Below are 13,197 nucleotides of genomic sequence, written 5' to 3'. Positions count from 1 at the left end.
AAATACAAGTTATTTAAGGATCAAGTATACATGGAAAAGTAGTTAGGTTATCTTTACTTTCTTCTTCTCTAGTTAGCAGTAGCTTTTCTAAGATAAAGATCCTTGCTTCGTGGGTTTTTAAAATTTACTATTTTATAAATGTCGCCTGTACTTTTAATTGGGATGAGAATGGTTAACGTGTCCAGAGCTCATTCCTTCTCTCTCAGAAATAAAGATGGAGTACAGAAGAGAAACCCTGGATACCTCATGTCTCCAAGAAGAAAAATGGATTGGAGGTGGGGAAGTAGTGAGGGAGGTAGGGAGGGAAAGAATAGTCGGAGAACAACAAAGGAGGGAGTAACAATTCTCGACAAGAAATGTCCTCATTACCTTACTCATGTCATTGTAAGTCCTATGTACAGCATCTTTACAATGAAATAAAAATTGTAAAAAGAAAAACCAGCCTTCCATGGGGGTTTGTCTGGTGTGGGCATATTATGTTATGGGCATATTATATTACCTTATATTAGGTAGAGGGGATTCAAGGGGTATGAGCAGCATATGGTCAGGAGACAGATGAAGTTGAGTTGACAGTCTACATGTGAGAAAACAAATACATTCCAAAATGGAGGCCAGTTGGAGATAAAGAGAACTTGAAAGGAAAACCACTTGTGTTCATAAACAGAAAGGCAAATCATTGTGATCACTTTCATGTGTTTCTCTTCCCTTATAATACAGAGGAAGAAACTTGAACAACAGGATAAGATCCATACCCAGTACTGCACATTGCCTTTCACACATTCTCCTCATTTCATCTGCTAGAAGTGTATCTCAGTCTAAAGGCTGAGATTTCATTTCATATGATAGAATTAACTGTAATGTCCATTGAAGAGCAAAATACCAGCCTTTCCTTCCAAGTTCATAATAATTAACTAGTTGGGATTACATTCTGTTGCAAGTATGTTAATACCTAATATAATGTTGGCTCAGAACAATTTAGTAGGGCATTTTGTCTTCACATGGAAAGTTACAAGTAAAAGTTCCAGGACTGGAGTGATATTCAACATTGCAGAGGCTTCCATTCCCAAGATCACTTTGCTATCCAAGATGGCTCCAAACACGGTCAGATACGAAGAGGAAGAAGGTCATGATCCCTCTTTTTCAGTACACTTGCTAGAAGTTGCATGCTTTCATCTACATCCCATTGTATTTTGCTGACATGTTCATCATTTCCAATGATAGCTGCAAAAATAATGATAGCTGAATAAAATGAACAATACTCAAAGTATGTAATCTCTTAGTATTTGAAATATCGTGAGTATATCAAATGTGTTTATTCCATCACATTTAGATAATTGCATACCTATTTTGTAAGAGGCACTTTGCTGTGCTCCAGTGGGAGGTAAGGCAATCAAGATAAGTCATGCATGGCCTTCAATAAACAAAACTTGGAACGATGCAATCTTGACAAAAATGTTCTCAGTGTCACAAAAGCAATAAATGCCCAAACAGAGTGAAGTCAGAGGAAATTATGAGCATATTCATGTTTTAATCATATGTCACTGATATAATCTTCTTTATCAGACTGGAATTCAAGGTAATTATAATTCCTTTATAATATCAAACAATTACTATAATAGCACGAAGTACAGTATTTTCTTCAAGGAACCATGACTTGCTGTGCATTCTGTTTCTGAGGTTTACTCTGTACTGCTTCCAGACTACCAACCAGAGAGAACCAGACTGTCAAATGAGATCATTCACATGATTTCCCGGTAGCAATGACTCCCCATACTTACTCAACATGGGATGCCCAATGGAAGCTCGTCCACATCAGTGGTTTCCTTGCTGCTGTCGTTTTGGGTTACAATCACACATCAGCCACCTCTAAAACACGATCCCAGCATTTCTGGCTTACCAGGCATACCTTCCAGGATAATCATAGGTTGCAGCTGTGTGCTGCCAATCTGGAAATGTCAAATCAACACATTTCTTAGGAGAATTGGGCATCTGTCCTGCAAGTGGACTTCAGTTAGCATCAGCTCTGTCTACCAGAGATGTTCTCAGAACGTTGAAACTGAGAAGGGATAGGTTAGGTTTTAGAATTTTCCAAATTTCCTACTGCTTTCCCACAGATCAGCTCTGCCATCCAAGAGCAACCATAAAGGAATTGCGTTAGCTAGCCACAAAAAGTACAATTACACACTTATTATTTTCTCCAATATTTGAATTTCTCTTATAATTATTTTGTGTTTTGAATAGCTTAACATATTTTTAAGTTTTATATTGATATTATAGACTTTTAGTTTAGAGTATACTGTCTAGATAGACAGAGAAAGAATATTCGATTTTGCACATGAGGGTTGCTATGGAACTGGCTTTATATATGTTTTATTTTACAGGCATGTGAGTGAGTAATTTGTCATGAAAGAAGAAAAGCTCATTGTAATATTCCATAAGATGAAACAAATGAAGTTAGTAAGTTTTAGTATAGCTAGGGGAGGGAAGTATTGGTTAAGTTCTTATTCTTCTGTTAGTACATGTCTCACCCACAGAATTGTGAACCAGAAGGACCAATTTTACACCCTTTAGAAGAAAGTCAGAAGCTGGGCACTGGTGACTCATGTCTGTAATCCTAGTTACTCAGGAGGCTGAGATCTGAAGATCGTGGTTCAAAGTCAGCCCTGGCAAGAAAAGCCCCTGAGACTCTTATCTCTAACAAACCACCAGAAAACCGGAAGTGGCATTGTGGCTCAAATGGTAGAGCGCTAGCCTTGAGCTAAAGAGCTGAGGGACAGCACCCAGGCCCTGAGTTCAAGCCCCATGACCCACAAAAAAAAAAAAAAGAAAGAAAGAAAGAAAAGAAGAAAGTCAGAGCTGAGCACCGGTGGCTCACACCTATAATCCTGGGGAGGCTGAGATCTGAGGAACGTAGTTCAAAGCCAGCCCGGGCAGGAAAGACCGTGAGACTCTTATTTCCAATAAACCACCAGAAAACCAGAAGTGGCACTGTAGCTCAAGTGATATAGTGCTCGCCTTGAGCTGAAGAGCTGAGGGACAGTGCCCAGGCCCAGAGTTCAAGCCCCATGACCGACAAAAAACAAGAAGAAAGTCAGAAACTGGTTATTCACAACTTAGGCAGCAAGAGTATAAGTGCTAACTGAAGAAGCTAAAAATAGTCTAAAGAACTACTCCAATAAGAAAATTGTTCCAGAAATCTTGTAGTAGAAATGAAAGACTACATAGTATAGTTAGTCTTCTTTAAAAAAACAAACAAACAAAAAAGCGATGCACTGGTGGCTCACACCTGTAATCCTAGCTACTCAAGAGGCTGAGATCGGAGAATCACAGTTTGAAGCCATCCCAAGCAGGAAAGTCCATGAGACTTAACTACCAGAAAACCAGAAGTGAAGCTGAAGCTGAAATGGTAGAGTGCTAGCCTTGAGCAAAAGAGCTCAGGGACAACACCCATGCCCTGAGTTCAAGCCCGTTGATGGACAAAAACAAAAAACAAAACAAAAACAAACAAACAAAAAACGTCAGTAGTTTGGAAAAGCCCCAGAAGTGTCTTTGGGCAAATTAATAGTGATTAGCTTCTTTCTAGACTAGCAGTAAACTTTATGGACAACAATTAACAATCATTAACAAAGGGATAAAACTTTAACTGGGTTTTTATACAGAATAAAAGAGTAACTTTGGGGGAATAGTTTTTGGAGCACATCATTTCAACCTGTGTGTAGGCAGCAAGATGTGCACAGATGAATAGTAAAATTGCAAGATTCATAAAAGATTTATTTGTTCCTATTATTTTGTGTAGATTTGGGTTTCTTTCTCATAATAGTGTTGTTACCCACAAGGAAGTAAACACATAAATAATGTGCAGCTTATTGTTTTAAATTATATCCTGGGGTGCTAATTTAGCAATCTATAACAAGCCTGAATTTTTGAGAAATAAATATTATCTTATTATCATGTAATAATTTCCATCTTTCCATGCAGTCCTAATAAAAATGCACCTTGTTTTGCAGGTGAACATTAAATTATCAGACCTCTGTGGCTACCAGCAACTCTTGTTTGTGTTGATTCAATCAACAAATCAAAGCATGTGCCACCGCTGAGGGATTAATAGTCAGTAGGACTAGCTACATAATAACCCACAGGATTCTCTTTCAGCAAAGTTATTATTGCTTTTTAATGCTGCAAATCAGAACCCAAGAAGTAGGCAAAACAAATATCGTAGATAATTACAAGAAATTAAGTTTAGGGAATGAATGCTTGAGACATATGAGTCCAATTGAACAGTAAAATGCTATTTCAATTATGTGTATAACATACATGGATACACACATGTAGATACTTTTAATATACATTATATTTACATACTACTGAGTGCTGGTATTCCAGTCCTGTGTCACAGAAAGTCAGCTTTAATGGATGAAATGATTTAATGGCTCAAAGAGGTAGAGCGCTAGCTTTGAGCAAGAAAGCTCAGGGACAGTGCCCAGGCCCTGAGTTCAAGCCCTAAGACTGACAAAAATAAACAAAAATTGCTTGAGATGACTGGAAACATCAGTTTGCTTCTGATTGGAATTTAGAGAACCTGGTGTTGAAATGCTGGCTTACTTTCAGAGTGTTCTTTATAAATATTGAGAAATGATTTGCAACTTGTTTGTGGTTTAGGTGACAAAACCCTTCGCACTGTGGGGTGGGGTAGGTAAGAAAGCTCTGGGAAGAGCTCTTTTTGACTCCTGATCACTATCACAAGCTATCGAAAACCCTGGAGAGAAGCTGGAGAAGAGAGCATAGGGGAGTCTCCAAATCCTTAAGTCTGAAATTAACCATAAAGGAAATGCAAGAGGCGTATAGCCCTCTTCTCTGGACACCTCAGGCAATAGCTCTGAGAGACAGCAAGAACCTTTAGGAGCCAAACAGAAACAGCAGAACACCTTCAGTCTTTTTTTCTATTCTTTTTTTTCCTTCTTGTCAGTCGTGGGGCTTGAACTCTGGGCTTGGATGCTGACCCTCAGCACTTCAGCTCAAGGCAAGTGCTCTACCACTTGAGCCACAGAGCCACTTCTGGTTTCCTGGTGGTTTATTGGAGATAAGAATGTCACAGACTTTGCTGCCCGAGCTGGCTTTGAACTTCGATCCTCAGATCTCAGCCACCTGAGTAGCTAGGATTAATGGTGGCGTGAGCCACCGGTGCCCAGCCAATCTTCAGTCTTTTTGAAATTAGAGGCTATCCCAGTTTCCAACCACTGTAAGTCCCAAGTGAGGCCTTACCTTATGTCCCTTTTTAATAATTCTAAAATAGATGCTTGAATAAGTATCATTCATACATGTATAATGTATGACATATACTAAATATAACATATTGAATGAAATAATTATATAACATATTATAATATAGTATTTAATAGGTACTATGTTAATATGTATCCTATTAAATATATCATGTTTTAAAATATGTAAATATTTTATTTATTAAAATATTCCTAATATGTAATATATCATGCTTTATAACTTTATATATTTAATGTATCATGTTAAATATAACATGAGATTGACTATATTTAATATATATTAGATTATTTTAGCATATTATATTAAGGATTTTATATGCAAATAATACTTTTCAATTCAGAGATTGGACTGGTGTAAGTTTCTCACAAAGATGTTTCCTCTATATGTTTCTGCATTAGTCAACCAACCATCTCTTCCTTACTCTCACGAAGAAGAGTTAATGGGATGAGTTTTCTCCAAAGGTTTCCAAAGTGTCTTGTTCTATATTGAAAAGGAGAAATTAAAAACTCAGGTGCTATCTGACACAAGACCATGTCTGCTTTCACATCTAATTTTCAATGACCATCTTCTCTTTCATTCTTATCCTCCCATTCCATGTATCTTCTCTACAAGCCCACTATAAAATGAATGCATTTACCCAGCCTTTTACACTTCCTCCGGTGCTGCAGAGGCTGGAACCCTGCAAATCCCAGTTTTGTTTTGTTCTGGCTGACTCCTTGCCAATAGTGGCCGCTAGAGGGACATTCAGTGGCCGGTTCCTCCCTGCTCTTGAATGTGCACTATTAGAAATATAGTATCACATTGGGCTGGCTAGTCTTCCCAGTTCTCCTGAGCTCCTAAGATATATCACCTGCTGGCCCCCCCCGTGTCTCTCTCTGTGTCTCTGTGTCTCTGTCTCTGTCTCTGTCTCTGTCTCTCTGTCTCTCTGTCTCTCTGTCTCTCTGTCTGTCTCTGTCTCTGTCTCTGTCTCTGTCTCTGTCTCTGTCTCTCTCTCTCTCTCTCTCTCTCTCTCTCTCTCTCTCTCTCTCTCTCTCTCTCTCTCTGTTTTGATATCTAGCTTCTCTGGCTGTAAAGAGAAATAGGACACATTGGATATGAGACAGAGAAGCAAGTAGCTTGGGCACTCTTATTTCAAAACCTGTATTTTAAGTAAATGAGTTAAAGAGCAAAGCTGATCATCTAATTTGGAAGACAAAATTTAAACTTAGGCAGCACAGGCTAAGTCTGGAAATGCTCATGCAGACAGTATTTGTTATCAGAGCACAAAGGAAGGCTAAGTCCCCAGGACCATGTGATAAAGGCAGCTGCTAGGTGGCTAGGAATCAAGACCAGCAGGACCTTGAAGGCAAGGCTGTACTAGGTAAGGAGAAATAAACAGGCCAAGGAGAAGTTCTGCAACTGCTTCAAAGAAACCTATTGGCAAAATAGAAAAAGGCCATACAACATGATTTTTTAAGACAAAAGAATGCAGACTTCTAAGACTTTCTTGCAGCCAGATAAGCATAGTTGCCACTTTTTAATCCAAAAAGGATGATGACAAAGAATGCTAGAAAACCAGACGTGCCAAGGTGTAACTGATTAAGCAGGTGTCAGGCTGCAACCGAGGGCATAGGTTTCTGTAGATCAGTGGAGCAAAGCTACAAAAACTGGTAGAGTGACATGTGTCCTACACACCCAGGCAGGAAATCTGTATTCCAAAATTAATACTGAACTAGGACTCAGCATTCTGGGGATAAAGACCTGAATACTGTAAAAGGAAGGAATCAGGATTTGACTGGCAAAATTATTCAAGGGCACAGCCAAAAGAAGCCTGTCATAGAAATGCTCAGGAAGTAGAGCTATTATTTTTAGCAAAGCAGAGGTGGAGGTAGGCTCTGCTGGAGGATGGGCTGGCTCACACAAAATGGGAAACTTCTAGAAAAAAAAAACAACAAAAGATATCTAAATCCAGGCTGATATTTTTTTCCTTCAGGTAGGAATACTAGCAAGTTGAGCACTTGACATGGTTCTTTTTGGATTCAAATTCAAACAAATCACTTGGACTTTCCTCCATAAAAGTCACTATGGAGCTGGCACTGGTAGTTCACATCTATAATTCTAGTACTTAGGAGGCTGAGATCTAAGAATCATAGTTCAAAGCCAGGCCAGGCAAGAAAGTCCATGAAACTCTTATCTCCAATTAGCTACCACAAGAGCCAGAAGTGGAACTATGGCTCAAGTGATAGAACACTAGCTTTGAGCAAAAGAAGCTCAGGAACCCTGTGGCTCATGCCTGTAATCCTTGCTACTCAGGAGGCTGGGATCTGAGGATTGCAGTTTGAAGCCAGCCCAGACAGAAAAATCCTGGTGAGACTCTTATCTCCATTTATCCACCAGAAAACTGGAAGTGGCACTGTGGCTCAAAGTGGTAGGGTGTTAGCTTTGAGCAAAAAAAAGCTCAGGGACCACACCCAGGCACTGAGTTCAAGCCTTAGCTCCAGCATAAGAAGAAACAAATTTTAAAAAAGCAATCTTGGTTTTTAACATTTACTCATTTTCAAATGATCCAAGGTGTTCCACATTAAAAAAAAAAGAGACAAATATTATTACATATGTTACATGATTATTGTATTTTCTTGAGTTCTATAATTCATATTGTAAAGCAATATCATACTCATTTCAATATTTTATTAAAATACTTTCACACATTAATATCTGAAAAAAGTAATTGAATGAAATGAAAATATTTAAATACAGAAAGAAAAAAATTCATGCATTTGTATTGTAGTGCTGAGGAGTGAACTCAGTTTGGTTTCTGTTTTTCCCAGGCAATCAATCTCCTTTCTTCGTTAAAATCCCTTCCAATCAGCAACATCCTTGGATCTCTCTGCCCACCAACGTATTTCTTCATCACTTACCATCTGTTTTCAAAATGGGAAAATTGAGGTCCAGGGAAGGAAACCAGTTAATTAAAGCTCCAAAAGAAATCATTTAGGAAAAGTATTCAATAAACATCAGTTGTTTTGCAATAGCACATGAAAGATGCCAAACCCAATGAGGACCTTGACCAACAGGAATTTACTATGTAGGAATAAACAGAATGACTCACAAATTATAACAGTTATAAAACACACATTTCTAAAAATATTCTTAACACAGTTCATAGTCTAAAGAGCAACTTCCAGACATTGATATTTCAAAATAATCCAATGAATTGGATTTTCCTTTTGCTTTTTAAAAAATGTTTTTTTTTGTAAAAATAGTATACAGAGGAGTTACAGTTACATGCATAAGGTAATGAGTACATTTCCTATCAAGCATTGTTACCTCCTTCTCTTGCTTTTTGAGTTAACATACGTTTGTATTATATGCAGGTTTCAGTGTGATATTTCCACGTATTCATCAATGTATTTTGAACAAATTCACCTACTCTGCCATATTCCCTTTTCTTCTCCTCTTTCTCCTAGCCTTTTCAAACTGTGTTTGGTGGGTTTCATTCTAAATGAGCTATTTTTCATACATGTGTTCATAGCTACTTATTAACTGCAGTGTGATATTTCAATCAATGTATCATTTTTGTAGTGATCTAATTAGGGTAACTGGCACATCAATCACCTGAGACATTTGTTATTTCCTTGTGTTGGCAACAGTTAACATCCCCTGTACTGACTATTCTGAATTACATAAATTGATTGCTGTTGAACATGCCACAGACAGAAGTGATTCCTGGTATGTATCTGCACCCTATTCCCATTCATCTTCCTCCCCTCACACCTTCCCCAGTACCCTTCCCCTCCTTACCACAGTTCTGTTCTCTTCGAGATCAGTAGTGCAGATGGAACAGAGGACAATTTGTTAAGAAAAGTAAGTCAGACACAGGAAAACAAATATCACATGTACTCACTTAAAAATGATTAATGGTCAATATTGATTAATACCTAGAACATGCTTAGATCCTTCCCTTTCCATGATCTCTTATTTAATTTCTCCAAATCTTACAGAGGTCCTAACTCCCTGATAGCTTTTAGGTCTCTCTCTACTTGATTCTTTTTTAAAAATTTTTTATTGTCAAGGTGATGTACAGAGGGGTTACAGTTACATTAGCAAGGTAATAACTACATTTCTTGTCAAACTTGTTACCCCTTCTCTCATTTTTCTCCTACTTGCCATCACCCTAGCCCCCACCAAGTTGTACAAATCATTTCCAAGATATTGTCTTGTGAATGTGACTGTTGTATTGGTTTCACCATTCTGTTGTTCCCCTTCCTTTCCCTAATTCAGATAAACATATTTACAATACCAGGGTACCAAAATTAAATACAGTGACAACAAGAGATATACTATAGGGGGAAGAACATACAATAGAAATATGAAATAACATAGTACATTAAAAACAACAATAACAAAGAAAAACCTCTTGTGTCCATGTCTTGGGGTTCATTTTGCTTAGCATCATCTTATACAGTCATATGTACTGTGCTCATACAAACATCCCATTTTAAGAAGTGTTGAAAGACCAGACTCCGGAGCTTTCTTTGATCTGGACAAGTTTCTCAATTTCCTATGTCTCCTTTTTTTGTTTATACACCAGCCTATCTCATATAGTCTTGGCAGGTTGTAAAAATTCATGAGTCAACATGTGTAAACATCTTACCATGGAAACTGGAGTGGTAACTTCATGGCTCAAGTCTATAATCTTAGTTACTTAGGAGGTAAGGATTGGGTGATCATGGTTTGAAGCCAAGCCCAGCAGAAAACTTCTTGGGAGGGCACCATCCCACTCAATGGCTAGGTGCAGTAGCACACTCCTTTATCCTAACTAGGGAGAAAGCACAATCGCTGGGTACATTGACATGTGCCTATCCTCTCCAACAAAATGGGAAGCAGGAAGATCACAGACAAGGTTCAGCCCAATTACAGAGCTGGTCTGACCTTGAAGGTAAGGGAGGCAAGAAGGGACCAAAGTTTGACACAAATGGTAGAGCACCTGCCTAGCAACCAAAATGGAAAGGGAAGCTTTTAGATTATAACAAGGCAGCTTTCTTGAGCCAAAACTCCTTCCAATAATAATGCTAAATCATGAACTAAATATTTTCATACTATTTTCTAAAGTTACTGTGGAGCAGCCAAACTCCAGAGGGAGATTTGACACTTAGGGGAAAGGGACTAGCAGAGTTCTTTCCCATTTGTTAATCTTTAGCCTGTTGGCAATTCTGCAAGTCTGTCTCTTATGTGATCAAAACTCAGCTATCAAATTCAGGCTTAGCAGCTAGAGGCAACAGAAGGTAGAATTCAAAGCAATCATAATAGCTGGAATAGGAAGAGAGAAATCCTAGGAAGTAAAGAGACACAAAAGCAGAACTCCAAATTCTGGATTCTGCCCAAATTGTTGACTGATTCCTGACCCAGACAAACACGAAGCAGAATCCATGTACCCAAGGAAAGGTTAACCTAAAAGTAGAACTGAAGCCAGGGTGGGGGCTCATGCCTGTCATTCTAATGACTCAGGAGGCTGAGATAGAAGAATTGTGTTTCAAAGACAGCTTTTGTAAAAATTTCTCAAAACCCCATCTCAACTAATAAATGGCTAAGTGTTGTTTTTTTACCTTTCAACTCAGTTATGTAAGAAGAATAAATAGATGATTTTGGTCGGGCTAGCCAGGACAAATAAAGGAGCTCTATTTGAAAATCAGCCAATTACAGGAGAAGAGGGCTTGGAGGGGGAACAGTAGGAGAAAATGGGGGGAAGGGGGAGTAACACTATTCCAAAAACAATGTAACTAACCTTTCTGTATATCACCTTTATGATAACATTTAAATTAAAAACAAACTAAGAAAATCAGCCAAAGCAAACAGAGCTGTTGTCATGGCCCAAACAGTAGAGTGGCAAGTACAGGCCCTGAATGCAAACTCCAGCGTAAATAATAAATAATTGAACTGATATTTCAATGCCTGCCCTCTTCAGAAAAGAAAAACTAGTATAACTTTAACCATGTTAATTTACTACTTAAAATTTCTATAAATCATTTTCAAGTCAACTTGGGAAATAAGATCAAGAGTCCTCCAGGCAATGTAATGGAATTCAGACAATATAAAACATTACCAATACAACTCAAAATTACTTCATACACACTAAAATGAAACAGAAAAACATGAACCATAGTCAAGACAAAAGGCAACGAATGGAGGTTACTGATCGAGATGTTGATGTTAGTCATCTATGGTTTTAAAACAACTATTATAGCTGAACAAAATATTGCCAAATATCACTATGACTAGGAATGCAGGAAAAAAAAAAGAACAGAAGCCTGAACTATAACACAAACCAAAAGACATTCTAGAACTGGAAAATATAAAACTGGAAAAACTTAAAAAATCAGCCAAGTTGAGGGGGGACCAAGATGGTGATGGGGCAGTAGGGAAATGCCACAGCTCTCCCCAACCAAAAAGAGAGTTCAAGTTCCAGTGCTTAATCTCCCCAAGAGACTGACAACAACAAAAAGATGAGCACCCAGAGAAAAACAGTAGCTGGAAAAAAAACAAAAAAGAAAGAGAGAAAAAGAAGAATTCCAGAACAGAGAAGCGCGAAGACCCCTCCCCCAACCTTTACTGGCCACTCAGCGTGCATCAAGCCACGGCCAGAGCAGAAGACCTGCAAGGAACTGGTGTTGATCTGGAGAGCACAAACAGAGACAAACCCCAACGCTCAGAACCTGCACAGAGGCCCCTCCCCCACCCCTCGGGCGGAGGCCGGAGGCCCATCCTATGGTATGGACCCAAACTGCATCAACCAAGGCAGAGACAGAGGAGAAACCCACAGAGCCACCACCTTCCATCCCAGCCCACAACCACCTCAACTGAACTCTGATGGCAATGGCAACAAACGACCTACATCACACAGAAACAACAACTAGCTCCAGGGTGAGTACCCTGCAGGGGACAGTGTATCCTTCAAGGGAGATCAGAGCTGATGAGAATCCCCAGACCCTGACCCAGATCCCCTACCCCAACACCTGGACCACAGGACCCACTAAAACTGGGAACTGTTCGATAGCCCCACCAGCCCATGAACCACACCTAGCTGGCCAGGCTAGAGCAAGAGCACCCCTGGAAGGGAGCTTAAAAGCCCAAGCCAGGAACAGTGGCCCTGGGTCAAAACAGCCAACAGTGGAAGAAATTTGAACTGTGTACTCCAGGCTGCATTACCTAGGTGGGATATACAGTAGCACAGGTCCAACTGGCGTGCCCCAGGCTGGGGGCTGGGACCAGGCCTGGGGATTCGGTGTCTGAGCAACACAACCAATTCCTCCCAACTGAAGTCAGAAGCTGAGCATACACCTCAGCAGAGGCAAGAAAAACAGGAACTGCACCCCCTGGGAATCACACCTGTGACAGCAAAAGACCCGGGGGTTCAGGACAAGAGAGCCCAAACCCCACCAGAACCCGACCCATATATCCTAGGCTGGGAATTGGACAACACAGGCTGCCAGCACCTGATAATAGTCAGGAGCTCAGGCTGGTAAGGTGGCTCAGCAGTAGAGTGCTTGTCTTGGGTGTATGAGGCCCTGGATCTGATTCCTCAGCACCACATAAGCAGAAAGGGCCAGAAATGGTTCTGTGGCTCAAATGGTAGGGTGCCAGCCTTGAGCTGAAGAGCTGAGGGACAGTGCCTAAGCCCAGAGTTCAAGCCCACAACCACCCCCACCAAAACAAACAAACAAACATCAGGAGCCCATAGCAGACTCCACCAACTGGGAGAGTGCATCCAGCACATCCGATCTCACCAAGAGCACCTGTAGGAGCAAATAGGAGCAGTCTAGGCTGCTCACTGGAACTGCCAGTGATCTATAGCAGAGAGCCGAGAACCCTATGTGGGTCAGACCAGCAGCTGGAGGTCGGCCCCCAACAGAACCGAGATCAGGTACAGACTCTCTC

The sequence above is a fragment of the Dipodomys merriami genome, unplaced genomic scaffold (assembly GCF_024711535.1).
Source record: "Dipodomys merriami isolate MVZ:Mamm:240054 unplaced genomic scaffold, mDipMer1.0.p SCAF_24, whole genome shotgun sequence".
In the NCBI taxonomy this organism is placed as follows: domain Eukaryota; kingdom Metazoa; phylum Chordata; class Mammalia; order Rodentia; family Heteromyidae; genus Dipodomys; species Dipodomys merriami.
Note: the sequence above shows the minus strand (reverse complement) of the source record.